We start from the raw sequence: 15,403 nt of genomic DNA, 5'->3' as shown, positions 1-15,403 counted from the left end.
TGAGTGAGAGGCTAATGGTCATTTTACTGTGAGTGGGGGGCTGATTTTTTTTTCCAGGGGTGCTTCGAGTCCGAAAAGGTTGGGAAAATCTGTACTAGGCTACAGAATCACGCCGTCCTATTCAAGGATCCTGTCGTCGACATGGTTTAGCAGCTCAGTTCGTCGTGGAAACGGGGCCTATGTGAGTACAATTTTTTTGTTTGGAGGGCACTGTCTACATGAGGGAGGTGGGGGGGCTCTATGGTAAAGTCTACATGGGGGAGGTGGGGGGCTGTATGGCACTGTCTACATGGGGGAGGTGTGGGATTATGGCACAGTCTACAGAGATGAGGTGGGGATTATGGTACTGTCTGCAAGGAGGCTGTATGGCACAATCTACAGGGGGCACTATCTACAAGGTGGGGGCTGTGTGAGGCAGCCAGGGGAGGGGGGCATTATACTGTGTGGAGGCCACTAAGCAGACATTATACTGTGTAGGGGCACCACAGGGGGGCAATATACTGTGTGTGGTACTTAGGGGGCATAATACTGTGTGGGCGCAATTAGAGGACAAAATACTGAGGGGTTATAATATATTATATTATTAAATATTATGATTATTATACTGTATGTGGGCACTGAAGGGGCATTATACTGTCGGGGGGCATTATACTTTTTTATTGGGCATTTTTTTTATGATGGTGTGGGGCGCCGCAAATAATTTCACATAGGGCGCCATCTAGACTAAGTCCTGCCCTGGTACAACATTTAAAACGCTGCGGATGTTTGTTTAATTTTTAGGAATACACTGTTTATCTGACAGTACTTAGCTATTCAGCACGAGATTGCTTAAAATGGTTATTTTTTTTTATCTGTCTGAAAATATAGTGCATTTATAAATCATAGACATCAGTAAGCATTTTTTAGACAATATATGGAAAATAGGTGTAGTGAAAAATTACTAACCATTACTAACATGGGACAGCGTTGTATTATTGTAGATTGATTGCTGTTTATACAGCACTTTGTCAATGATCGAAATTAGTCCAAAACAGGGTTGATATTTTGGAAGGAAGTCTGAACTCTGTTGATTTCTTGTCTGTTTTTCTTTGGGTTGAACTATGCTCTATAAAGCTCTGTAATTGTTAACCCCTTAGTGACCAGTCTATTTTAGACCCTAATGACCAAGCTATTTTTTTTAATTTTTCTATAGTCGCATTCGAAGAGCTATAACTTTTTTATTTTTTCGACGAGATAGCTGTATAAGAACTTGTTTTTTTGCGGGATTAGTTGTACTTTTTAATGGCACCATTTTGGGGTACCTATAATTTTTTGATTATTAACTTTTTTTGGGGGGGGAATAGAAAAAAACCCTGAAATTCTGCCATTGTACTATGTGTTTTCAATTCACGGCATTCACTGTGCGACGTAAATAACATGTTACCTTTATTCTATGGGTTGGTACGATAACGACTAGAGATGAGCCAACTTATGATAAGTTCGGTTCGGCTGGTTCGCCAAATTTCTTGAAAAAGTTCGATTCGGACCGAACTAGTTCGGACCGAACCTGTAATTCAAGAAAGCCCATAAAAATCATGTATGGAACTCCCGTAATGACGGGTGGCTACATGTGTGCGCCCGGCATTACGGCAGCGTTGCTAGGCGACGTCAGTAAATAGTCACTATCCAGGGTGCTGAAAGAGTTAACTGATCGGCAGTAACTCTTTCAGCACCCTGGACAGTGAATTCCAATCACAATATAGAGCAAACTGTAAAAAAAAAAAGAAAAATACGTTCGTACTTACCGAGAACTTGCTGCTTCTTCCTCCAGTCCTGTCTCCCGGCCGTTGCCTTGGTGATGCGTCCCTCTCGACATCCCTGGATGACGTTTCAGCCAATGTGACCGCTGCAGCCAATCACAGGCCAATCACATGCTGCAGCGGTCACATGGACTGTCGCGTCATCCAGGGATGTCGGGCTGGATGTCAAGAGAGGGATGCGTCACCGTTGCCTTGGTGACGCGTCCCTCTTTCGGCATCCAGCCCGACCTACCTGGATGACACGGCAGTCCATGTCACCGCTGCACCACCCAAAAATTATCCCCATATGCTATAATAAGACCAAATCAAACGTATCTTAGAAAAAAGCCTGCAGCCTGGGATTGGCCTGTGATTGGCTGCAGCCTGTGATCGGCCTGTGATTGGCTGCAGCGGTCACTTGGACTGAATCGTCATCCCGGGATGTCGGACTGGAGGAAGAAGCACGGAGTTATCGGTAAGCAAGAACTTCTATTTTTTTTTACACGTTGATGTATCTTGTGATCGGAAGTCACTGTCCAGGGTGCTGAAACAGTTACTGCCGATCGCTTAACTCTTTCAGCACCCTGGACAATGACTATCTCCTGATGTCGCGTACCGGAAAATCAGTGACTCATAAGCCGGGTTCGGTCAAAACGTGTTCGGCCGAACCCGGTGAAGTTTGGATTCGCTGCGAACCGAACTTTTCAAGATGTTCGGACCGAAATCGGTTGTCCCGGTTCGCTCATCTCTAATTAAGACGATACCACATATGTATAGTTTTTTTTATGTTTCACGACTTCTGCACAATAAAAACTCTTTTGAACTAAAATTATTTGTTTTTGCATCGTCGCTTTCCAAGAGCCGTAATTTTTTTTATTTTTCCATCAATGTAATAATGTGAGAGCTTATTTTTTTCGGGACGAGATCTAGTTTTGATTGGTACTGTTTTGGGGTACATGGGACTTATTGATTAACTTTTATTATGACTTTTTGGGGGGCAATGGTAAAAAATAGCAATTTCGCCATTGTTTTTTTTAGTTTTTTAACGATGTCACTATGTGGTTTAAGTTACATGTTAACTTTATTGTTTGGGTTAAAACAGTCGCGGCCATACCATATATGTGTACTTTTATTTAATTTTTTACACTTTTTCTTAATAAAACCACTTCTTATGGAAAAAAAATGTTTTTTTTACTGTAATCTTTATTAATATTTTTTATTTCACATTTATTACTTATTTTTTTTAGTCCCACTAGCCGACTCCACTGTGCGATCTTTTGATCGCTGCTATAATGCTTTGGTATACTTAGTGTACCAGAGCATTATTGCCTTTCAGTGTAAGGGCCTGTTCACATCACCGTTCATATAAGGTCCGGGGGTTCTGTCGGAGGTTTCCGTCGGGTGAACCCCGCAATGGAAAGTGAAAGTGAAAGCACAGCTTCCGTTTCAGTCACCATTGATCTCAATGGTGACGTAAACATTGTTAATGGTTTCCGTTCGTTACCATTCCGGCAGGTTTCCGGTTTTCCGACGGAATCAATCGACTCCGCTATTGATTCCGTCAGAAAACCAGAAACCTGCCGAAGTTCTCCATGACAAACCTCGGACTTCCGGGGTCTTTCTGCAGCTCCATAGAAATTACTTGCGCACCGGTCGCGATTGTGCGCATGCGTGACCAGCACTCCTTTCATTTTTATTGAACTGTGCAGACGCCGGAAGTCCGAGGTTTGTCATGGAGAACTTCGGGGGACTTTCGGTCCCCCGTTCTCCTTATCACTGCCAGCGATCACACATGTATCCCCTATCCTGTGGTTAGGGGATGCATGTCTTTTGTAGGACAAACTACAGGCCGTTTTTTTTTGGGGGGGGGGCTATATGGCGTTATCTACAGGGGGGTCTGTATGGCGTTATCTACAGGGGGGATCTGTATAGCGTTATCTACAGGGGGGATTTGGGTCTGTAAGATATTATCTACAGGGGGGCTGTGTGGCGTTATCTACAGGGGGGCTGTGTGGCGTTATCTACAGGGGGTCTGTATGGCTTTATCTACAGGGGGAATTTGGGGCTGTAAGACATTATCTACAGGGGGGCTGTATGGTATTATCTACAGGGGGGCTGTATGCAGTTATCTACAGGGGGGCTGTATGCCGTTATCTACAGGGGGGGCTGTATGGCGTTATCTACAGGGGGGTCTGTATGCTGTTATCTACAGGGGGATTTGGGGCTGTAAGACGTTATCTACAGGGGGTTGTATGGCATTATCTACAGGGCGCTGTATGGCGTTATCTACAGGGGGCTGTATGGCGTTATCTACGGGGGTGGCTGTATGGCGTTATCTACAGGGGTGGCTGTATGGCGTTATCTACAGGGGATTTTGGACTGTAAGACGTTATCTACAGGGGGGCTGTAAGGCGTTATCTACAAGGGGCTGTGTATGGCGCTATCTACAGGGGGCTGTGTATGGCGCTATCTACAGGGGGCTGTGTATGGTGCTATCTATAGGGGGCGCTGTGTGGTGGAATCTATAGGGAGGCACTATCTACAAGGGGGGGGGTTGTGTGATACCCAGCGGAGGGGGAGCCCCAGTCAAAAGTTTGCTATGGGGCCCAGTCTTTCCTAGTTACGCCCCTGTCCAGGACTATAAGATTTATTAAGCACATTATTCAAAGTTTGATTTCTAAATGCAAAATATGATCTTGATTTTCACCTAAAGTGTGCAATATTTCACTAATTCCACTGAATGTGCACCAAATCTGCTTATTTTCTTTGATACATCTTTTAAAAGATACCAAAATGTGTTTTGATAAAAGAAAGCCTGATATAGTGGGTCGCTTCAAGTTGAACCCATTTGTGTTTTTAACTGAGACTAGGTGTTAGAAAGTTCATATTGTATTACCTACAAATCTTTGATCAAGGAGTCCATATTCTATCATTCATTTACTGGCCAAGCTTTTAGCATTGCTTGGTATTACACATGGTTTATATCAAACTTTCTGTATTCTTTTTTAAGTCTATTTGATAAGTGAAGTGTTGAAAAGATATTTAAGCCATGGAAAGTACACTTTTCAACATACTAAAAATGACTGATGCAGGCCTCTGCATATAAAAATATGACATATCTGTAACACTGTAACATAGTCTGCTCAGCAGTTCCCAATATATTTAGTATAGTATTTAGAACTGTAATGACGGGGTAAGGAAATAGACAAGTGAGCCCTAATCTACCCGCCACTCAGTCCCTGCCTACTTGCAACGACCCGCCCTAGGCGACGGGGTAAAACTGGGCGACGGTCCCTACGCTCAATAAATGCCCGACAGACAAACAGACAAGGGTACACAGAAGCAAGGGAAAAGGGGCAGTTGCCCACGGCAACACCGCGAGCAACAAGAGCGGTGAACGAGCCGAGTCAAACCAGGAGTGTACGAGGTACCAAACGCAGAGCAGGAGAGTAGTGAACAAGCCGAGTCAAACCAGCAGTGTACGAGGTACCAAACGCAGAGCAGGAGAGTAGTCAGTAAGCCAGGGTCGATATGAAGCAGAGTCAAATGGTTAAAGAAGCTGCAGCAGGGCCAGGAAACAAAACAAGAATCACAAGCAAGGAGGAACAGGAAAGGCAGGTATAAATAGACAGAGGACGGGAGCTAGCTCTGTCTGGCCAGGCTGTGATAGGCTCTCCCACTCCTAAGCCTGCCATCCTGAGTGGTGGAAGATGGAGTCAGTCTCACAGACATAGAAGCAGGTGCAGGCTGATTTCCTATGGGCGTGGATACAGACGCTGTGCCTGGCAGATCCTTAACAAGAACCTCCTTCTTTGTGCCAGAGTGGAGAGTTCACAAAAAGGGTCTCTCACTCTGGTGGATGTGACTTGTTCATGTATTACATTTCTTCTAAAGCTAGATCCACTGTTATTTGCCACAACAACTTCAATTGCAAAAAAGGTTGTCTTTACGAGACATCTCCTTTGATGAAAATCTTGACCATGCTAGGTAAACTAACAGCGGCTTGTCAGTCACTACATTTCAATCTCTACAATTTCCTCATAAAATTCCCATATCACTTTGTTTCAATAAAGTCTTTCTGATGTCTGGGGAAAAAAGTGCAACAGTTAAAAGTGCCCGTACATTTTTCATAGCACATGTTTGTCATCTAGTCCTAAATTAAAAGGGACATAGTAATTTGTGGCATTTCTGCAAAATAGTCGGCATGCTACAGATTTTAGAATCTTCGGCATGTCCTGAAATCTGTGCAGACTTTTTCCACTACATAAGAACAGGGCTTTGAAAACCCTAGTCACATATATTGTACTGTAAATTGTTGCAGATCTTCTGCACGGAAGATGATTATTAGGCCTTATTCATACGAACGTGTCCGTTTTGCGCGTGTAAAAAATGCAGCGTTTTTCCTGCGCTGCAGTTCCGTGTAACATCAGTGTATGGTGCTTGTCAGCGTTTTTTACGCGCGTATGTCATGCGTTTTTTACGTCAGCAAAATAAACTGAAGGAGGTAGTTTTCTTTTTCTCATCATTACTTTAGCAACTGTTGCATGAATCACGCACAGCACACGGATGTGCGTCCGTGTGCTTCCGTGATTTTCACGCACCCATTGGCTTCAATGGGTGCATGATGTGCAAAAATGCACGAGCTTAGGACATGCAGTGAGTTTCACGCAGCGGATACACGCTGCGTGAAAAACACGGAATGTCTGAATGGCCCCATTGACTTGCATAGGTCCGTGTGATGTGCGTTATTTTCACGTGCGTAACACGGACGTGAAATATGCTCGTGGGAATTAGGCCTTAGGTAGTCTTTCTTTTGGATCCTTGCTATAAATGCAAATCCTCCAAAAAAAAACTTACTGGATAGGCAAGATTTAACAAAAGGACAATTCATTTATTATTTCATGACACACAACTTAAATATATTAAAATGCGGAGAATCACATACAATATGGCAGACAATGAGCTGGCTGTACCAAGTTCAATATAATATAAAATCAAAGTGCAGAAGTTCTTCTAGGATGACAATTTCTACATCACATCATAATATAAATTCAGTCAGTGGGCATAATATTCACTTAGAAAATATAAGTAGATTTAGATAGAAAGGAGTTAGTAGATGTGTCACAATATGGGGTAATATATACAGAACAAGCTCCTGATGGTTTAAGGATAAGAGTTTGGTCTGTATATATTACCCCATGTTGTGCCACATACTCATTTTCCATGGAACATATATCCGGATTTAGCTAAAGGGGTTGTTATGTCTGTGGTCGCAGACCGCAGACTCCTATCATCCTGCAGATGTCTTCCTCCCCAGAGATGCCAGCACATGCGGCTGTCCTGTCCTGCAGTGACCACTATGGTGCGCGCTCGAGCTCATTCCCGGCCCTAAAGGACCGGTGCACACAAATGTTTGAGGCCATGGACCCCGCTGGTCAACCTGAGACCTGGCAGAGATGCAAGACCTTCAGTCACGGCAAGACCAACTCCTCCTGTCTGTGAACACCATTGCACATCGGCTGGTTGCTCAAGCCACAGTCGTCACCGCACCTATCCCTGCTGTTCTTCCTGCTACACCTCCTGCCTGTACCAGTGCCGATACCATATGCTTCCTGCCGCTACCTCCTCGCTATGACGGAGACACGAGGTCCTGCAGGGGATTTCTGAATTCGTGCCAGATCCACTGTCAGGGCCTTCTCCTTTGATGATGCTAGGATCGCCTTCATAATCTCTCTCCTTACTGGCAAAGCCCTGGCATGGGAAAATCCTCTGTGGGTACATCAGGGAGAAGAGACTCATGACTTGCAGTGCTTTTTACGGACTTTTCTTTCGATATTTTAGGAACCTGGGAGAGTTTCTTCTGCTGCTGCATTCCTGCTGATCCTACACCAGGGAGACCTCTCAGTGGGCGACTATGCTGTTCAGTTTCATACCCTGGCTGCTGGACTAACCTGGAACAACGAGGCCTTGGTGGCCTCATTCTAGCAGGGACTGTCTTCTGGGATTAAAGGCGAGCTGGCCACTCATGATCTGCCACCTACCCTGGACGATCTCATCCTACTAGCCACCCCGGTTGACATGAGGATCCGGGAGCGTTCCCAAGAGTTTCTCAGGGAGGGAGGATTTCTTAGGCTGGCTTCTACTTTCCAGCAATCCCTACTGTCCTCTTCAGTCGCCCAACCAGAGGAGCCTATGCAGATGGACCGGGCCAAATTGTCTAACCAGGAGAGACAACGCAGACGCACTTCAGGATTTTGTCTGTATTGCGGCCTCGGAGGCCATGTTGTACGTTTGTGTCCCCAGAGGCCAGAGATACCCCAGTGCCTAGGATTGATTGGAGTGATGACCCTAGACTGAATGGTAACAAATAAAAGGTTCAATTCCAAGCTGATCATTCCTGTGACCATATTGTCAGGCGAGTAGACACACTGGGTTTCTGCCTATCTGGACTCCGGGTCCGCGGAAAACTTGATCCAAAAGGATCTAGTGGATCATCTCCAGGTGCCCACAGTTCCTTTAGAGACATCTTTGGCTGTTACCTCGGTGAATGGACTGCCTCTGACTGTTCCGATTGTATCTGAGACCAAGCCGCTGAAGCTCCAGGTTGGAGTCCTTCATTCAGAACTGATTTCGTTTCTTGTTTAGCTCAAATCCATCAATCCTTTTCTGCTGGGTCTGCCTTGGCTTCGACTACATGCCCCAGTCCTGGACTGGAATTCCGGGGAGGTTTTCCAATGGGGCTCCAAATGTCTCGATCTCTGTCAGTTGCAGAACCATCCTGTCTAGCCTCCTCTGCCTAAGTAATTGGCAGGATTACCCCTCATTTCGCTCAGTTTGCGGATGTCTTCAGCAAGAGGGAGGCTGAGACGCTGCCCCAACACCAGACTTATGACTGCCCCATTGAACTGGTTCCAAATGCCTCTCTTCCCCGTAGATGGGTATACCCTCTCTCCTTGCCAGAGACTCAATCCATGTCTGTCTATATCAAGTAGAATTTGGAGAGGGTTTTCACACGAAAATCTTCCTCCCCGGCCGGGGTCGATTTCTTCTTCCTTAAAAAGAAAGACGGATCTCTTCGAGGCTGCATTGACAATCGTGGTCTCAACCAGATCATGGTAAAGAACAAATACCCGTTGCCACTTATATCCGAACTGTTAGACTGTATACGAGGAGCCAGGATTTTTTCAAAATTAGACTTGCGTGGGGTGTTAAGGATCTGCCAGGCACAGCGTCTGTATCCACGCCCACAGGTAATCAGCCTGCACCTGCTTCTATGTCTGTGAGACTGACTCCATCTTCCACCACTCAGGATGGCAGGCTTAGGAGTGGGAGAGCCTATCACAGCCTGGCCAGACGGAGCTAGCTCCCGCCCTCTGTCCATTTATACCTGCCTTTCCTGTTCCTCCTTGCTTGTGATTCTTGTTTTGTTTCCTGGCCCTGCTGCATCTTCTTTAACCATTTGACCCTGCTTCATATCGACCCTGGCTTACTGACTACTCTCCTGCTCTGCGTTTGGTACCTTGTACACTGCTGGTTTGACTCGGCTTGTTCACTACTCTCCTGCTCTGCGTTTGGTACCTCGTACACTCCTGGTTTGACTCGGCTCGTTCACCACTCTTGTTGCTCGCGGTGTTGCCGTGGGCAACTGCCCCTTTTCCCTTGCTTGTGTGTACCCTTGAGTGTTTGTCTGTCGGGCACTTATTGAGCGTAGAGACCGTCGCCCAGTTGTACCCCGTCGCCTAGGGCGGGTCGTTGCAAGTAGGCAGGGACTGAGTGGCGGGTAGATTAGGGCTCACTTGTCTGTTTCCTTACCCCGTCATTACATAATCACAAGTCCATATACCTACTCTACCCTGGTCCCTCAAACTACTATGGACCCCCTTGAGACCCTGGTTCAGCAAATGCAGGGTCTCTCCCTACAGGTCCAGGCCCTGGCTCAGAGGGTCAACCAGCCTGATGCTACCATGGTAGTGCCCCTCACCTCACCTCTTGAACCCCACCTAGAGTTGCCTGACCGGTTCTCAGCGGACCGGAAGACTTTTCTCTCCTTTCGGGAGAGTTGTAGGCTCTATTTTCGTTTAAAGCCCCACTCCTCAGGTTCTGAGAGCCAGCGGGTGGGTATAATTATGTCCCGGCTCCAGGAAGGGCCCCAAGAATGGGCCTTCTCCTTGGCTCCTGACGCCCCTGAACTTTCCTCCGTTGATGTTTTCTTTTCTGCTCTCGGACTCATTTATGACGAGACTGACAGGACTGCCTTTGCCGAGAGTCAGCTGGTGACCTTACGTCAGGGTAAGAGACCTGTTGAGGAGTATTGCTCTGACTTTAGGAAGTGGTGCGTAGCGTCTCGGTGGAATGACCCTGCCTTAAGGTGCCAGTTTAGGTTGGGTCTGTCGAACGCCCTGAAGGACCTGCTAGTTAGCTATCCCTCTTCTGACTCCCTAGACCAAGTTATGGCTTTAGCGGTACGACTTGACCGACGTCTCAGGGAACGACAACGTGAACGCTTTTGTGTTTTCTCCTCTGACTCCCCCATGATGCCTCCCGAGGTTCCGTTGCTTCGTTCTTCCACGGAAGACTCGGAGGTACCTATGCAACTCGGGGCCTCCGTGTCCCCCCAACAACGTAGAGAGTTCCGCAGGAAGAATGGTCTCTGCTTCTATTGTGGAGATGACAAGCATCAAGTGAACAACTGTCCTAGGCGTAAGAATAAGCAGCCGGAAAACTTCCGCACCTAAGTGATCATCAGGGAGGTCACTTGGGCGCACAGGTATTTCCCGTAAATATGAAACGTAATAAAACCTTGCTTCCCTTCCAGATCTCTTTTGGTGGTAGGTCTGCTACCGGCAGTGCCTTCGTAGATTCATTGTCGTCTGCTAATATCATGTCTGTGGAATTTGCTATGTCTCTAGCTATGCCTTTGATTGATTTGCCTAAACCTGTCCCGGTAGTGGGTATCGACTCCACTCCTCTTGCTAATGGTTATTTTGCACAGCATACCCCTGTTTTTGAACTCCTTGTTGGCTGAGGAGATGAACACGCTACCTGAGTTTGTTCAGGACTTCGCTGATGTTTTCTCTAAGGAGGCCTCCGAAGTGTTACCTCCTCATAGAGAATACGATTGCGCTATCGATTTGGTACCAGGAGCTAAGCTCCCTAAGGGTAGGATATTTAATCTCTCTTGTCCCGAACGTGAAGCCATGAGAGAGTATATCCAAGAATGCCTGGCCAAGGGTTACATTCGCCCCTCTACGTCTCCGGTAGGTGCTGGCTTCTTATTCGTAGGAAAGAAGGATGGTGGTCTTAGGCCATGCATTGACTACCGTAACTTGAATAAGGTCACTGTAAGGAACCAGTATCCCCTTCCTTTGATTCCTGATCTCTTTAATCAGGTTCAGGGGGCCCAATGGTTCTCTAAGTTTGATCTACGGGGGGCGTATAACCTTATCCGCATCAAAGAGGGGGATGAGTGGAAGACTGCGTTTAACACGCCCGTAGGTAATTTCGAATACCTCGTCATGCCCTTTGGCTTGTGTAATGCTCCCGCGGTCTTCCAGAATTTCATAAATGAGATTTTAAGAGATTACCTGGGGGTATTTCTTGTAGTGTACCTTGATGACATACTTGTGTTTTCCAAGGACTGGTCCTCCCACATTGAGCATGTTAGGAAGGTGCTCCAGGTCCTTCAGGAAAACAAACTGTTTGCGAAGACCGAAAAATGTGTGTTTGGGGTGCAGGAGATACCATTTTTGGGTCAAATCCTCACTCCTCATGAATTCCGCATGAACCCCGCCAAGGTCCAGGCTGTGGCGGATTGGGTCCAACCTGCCTCCCTGAAGGCGTTACAGTGCTTCTTGGGGTTCGCTAATTATTACAGGAGATTTATTGCTAACATCTCGGTCATCGCTAAGCCTCTTATGGACCTCACTCGCAAGGGTGCTGATCTCCTCCGCTGGCCTCCTGAGGCTGTCCAGGCTTTTGAGGTCCTTAAGAAGTGCTTTATCTCGGCCCCGGTGTTGGTTCAGCCTAACCAAATGCAGCCATTTATCGTGGAGGTTGACGCGTCCGAGGTGGGAGTGGGGGCTGTCTTGTCCCAGGGTACCAGGTCCCTCACCCATCTCTGTCCCTGTGCCTACTTCTCCAGGAAGTTTTCCCCACTGAGAGTAACTATCATATTGGCAACCGCGAACTCTTAGCCATTAAATGGGCATTTGAAGAGTGGCACCACTTCCTGGAGGGGGCTAGGCACCAGGTAACGGTCCTTACCGACCACAAGAATCTGATTTTCCTAGAATCTGCCCGGAGGCTAAACCCGAGACAAGCTCGATGGGCGTTATTTTTTATCGGATTCAATTTTTTGGTTACCTATAGGGCTGGGTCAAAAAATATTAAGGCTGATGCACTGTCGCGTAGCTTCATGGCCAGCCCTCCTTCGGAGGAAGATCCTGCTTGTATTTTGCCTCCAGGTATAATCATTTCCTCTATTGATTCTGATTTAGTCTCTGTAATTGCTGCTGATCAAGGTTCAGCTCCCAGGAACCTTCCTGAGAACAAGCTGTTTGTTCCCCTGCAATTCCGGCTAAGGGTGCTTAGCGAAAATCATGACTCCGCACTATCTGGTCATCCAGGCATCCTGGCTACCAAGCACCTCATTGCCAGAAACTATTGGTGGCCTGGGTTGCCTAAAGACGTTAAGGCCTACGTCGCCACTTGTGAGGTTTGTGCTAGGTCCAAGACTCCCAGGTCCCGACCAGCGGGCTTACTACGTTCTTTGCCCATTCCCCAGAGACCTTGGACCCATATCTTCATGGATTTTATCACCGATTTGCCTCCATCTCAAGGCAAGTCGGTGGTGTGGGTTGTAGTAGACCGCTTCAGTAAGATGTGCCACTTTGTGCCCCTCAAAAAACTACCCAATGCTAAGACGTTAGCTACCTTGTTTGTCAAACACATCCTGCGTCTCCATGGGGTCCCTGTCAATATTGTTTCTAACAGAGGGGTACAATTTGTTTCTTTGTTTTGGAGAGCCTTCTGTAAAAAGTTGGAGATTGATCTGTCCTTCTCCTCTGCCTACCATCCTGAAACTAATGGCCAAACCGAGAGGACTAATCAATCTCTAGAACAATATTTAAGGTGTTTTATCTCTGACTGTCAACATGATTGGGTCTCATTCATTCCCCTCGCCGAATTTTCCCTTAATAACCAGGTCAGTAACTCGTCAGGGGTCTCCCCCTTTTTCTGTAATTTTGGGTTTAATCCACGGTTCTCCTCCGTTTCACCTGGTAGTTCCAACAATCCCGAGGTAGAGGTCGTTCATCGGGAACTGTGCACAGTCTGGGCCCAGGTTCAGAAGAACCTAGAGGCATCCCAGAGCATACAAAAAACTCAGGCAGATAGAAGACGTTCTGCTAACCCCTTGTTTGTGATTGGGCATCTGGTGTGGCTATCGTCTAAGAACTTGCACCTTAAAGTCCCGTCCAAGAAGTTTGCTCCCCGGTTTATAGGGTCGTACAAGGTCATTGAAGTCCTCAACCCTGTCTCCTTCCGACTGGAGTTGCCCCCATGCTTTCGAATACACAACGTGTTTCATGCCTCCCTCCTTAAACGCTGCTCCCCGTCCTTGGCTCCCTCGAGGAAACCTCCTGTCCCCGTTCTCACCCCTGAGGGGGTAGAATTCGAGGTGGCCAAAATTGTGGACAGCAAGATGGTCCAAGGCTCCCTCCAGTACCTGGTCCATTGGAGAGGATACTGGCCCGAGGAGAGGACTTGGGTACCCGCCCGGGATGTTCACGCTGGGGTATTGGTCAGGAGGTTCCACCTTCGTTTCCCCAATAAACCAGGGCCATCTAGAAAGGGTCCGGTGGCCCCTCATAAAAGGGGGGTACTGTTAAGGATCTGCCAGGCACAGCGTCTGTATCCACGCCCACAGGTAATCAGCCTGCACCTGCTTCTATGTCTGTGAGACTGACTCCATCTTCCACCACTCAGGATGGCAGGCTTAGGAGTGGGAGAGCCTATCACAGCCTGGCCAGACGGAGCTAGCTCCCGCCCTCTGTCCATTTATACCTGCCTTTCCTGTTCCTCCATGCTTGAGATTCTTGTTTTGTTTCCTTGCCCTTCTGCAGCTTTTTTAACCATTTGATACTGCTTCATATCGACCCTGGCTTACTGACTACTCTCCTGCTCTGCGTTTGGTACCTCGTACACTCCTGGTTTGACTCGGCTTGTTCACTACTCTACTGCTCTGCGTTTGGTACCTCGCACACTCCTGGTTTGACTCGGCTCGTTCACCACTCTTGTTGCTCGCGGTGTTGCCGTGGGCAACTGCCCCTTTTCCCTTGCTTCTGTGTACCCTTGTCTGTTTGTCTGTCGGGCACTTATTGAGCGTAGGGACCGTCGCCCAGTTGTACCCCGTCGCCTAGGGCGGGTCGTTGCATGTAGGCAGGGACTGAGTGGCGGGTAGATTAGGGCTCACTTGTCTGTTTCCTTACCCCGTCATTACATTGGGCTTATAATTTGATCCGAATTCGTCAAGGTGACGAGTGGAAGACGGCGTTCAACACCCGGGACGGGCACTACGAATATCTTGTGATGCCCTTCGGACGGTGTTACGCTCCCGTGGTCTTCCAGAAATTCGTCAATGAAAGAGATCTCCTCTATGTCTGTGTTGTAGTCTATCTCGATGATATTTTGATTTTCTCCCCAGATTCGACGACTCATCAGAGGCAAATTCTACTGCAATTAAGGGAGAATCGTCCATATGCCAAGCTGGAGAAGTGCGTCTTTGAAAAGAATTCTCAGCCCTTCCTGGGCTACATCATCTCGGATCAAGGTCTCAAGATGGATCCTGAGATAGTAAAGTCCATTCTGGAATGGCCACGTCCTAGAGGCCTGAAGTCCATACAGCATTTTTTGGGATTCACCAACTTCTACAGGCAGTTTATCCCAAACTTCTCATTACTGACAGCTCCCATCTCTAACCTTACCAAGAATGGTGTGAACGCCAAGGATTGAACTCCAGAAGCAGAATCTGCATTTAATAGCCTCAAGAAAGCCTTCACTTCAGCCTCGATCCTCCATCATCCTGATGTGTCTCGGCAGTTCTCATTGGAGGTGGACGCTTCTTCTGTTGATGCAGCTGCACTTCTGTTCCAGAGGAATTCCAAAGGAAAGGCAGTAGTATGTGGCTATTACTCGACATTTTTTTCTTCTGCAGAGTGCAACTACTCTATTGGGGATCGGGAGTTACTGGCCATCAAATTGGCTCTGGAGTAGTGGAGACATATGCTAGAGGGCGTAGCTCACCCCATCCTGATATACACCGACCACAAGTACCTCACCTATCTCCATTCAGCTCAACGACTAAACCCCGTCAAGCCAGGTTGTCGCTGTTCTTCACCCGTTTCCAATTTGTGCTCCACTACCGTCCCGCTGACAAGAATGTGATGGCTGATGCCCTGTCCTGGTCATTTGAGATGGATGACATGGTGGAGTCTCTTCAAAGTATCATAGACCCATCCTGCATTGTCACTGCCAATCCTTTGCAGGTTAGAGACATCCCTCCGGGGAGGACTTTTGTTCGGTTGGCAGACAGGAGAGGAATTCTCCGCTGGGAACACAGCTCTAAA

This window comes from Rhinoderma darwinii, chromosome 13 (genome assembly GCF_050947455.1).
Source record: "Rhinoderma darwinii isolate aRhiDar2 chromosome 13, aRhiDar2.hap1, whole genome shotgun sequence".
Taxonomy (NCBI): domain Eukaryota; kingdom Metazoa; phylum Chordata; class Amphibia; order Anura; family Rhinodermatidae; genus Rhinoderma; species Rhinoderma darwinii.
This window is presented reverse-complemented; position numbering follows the sequence as displayed.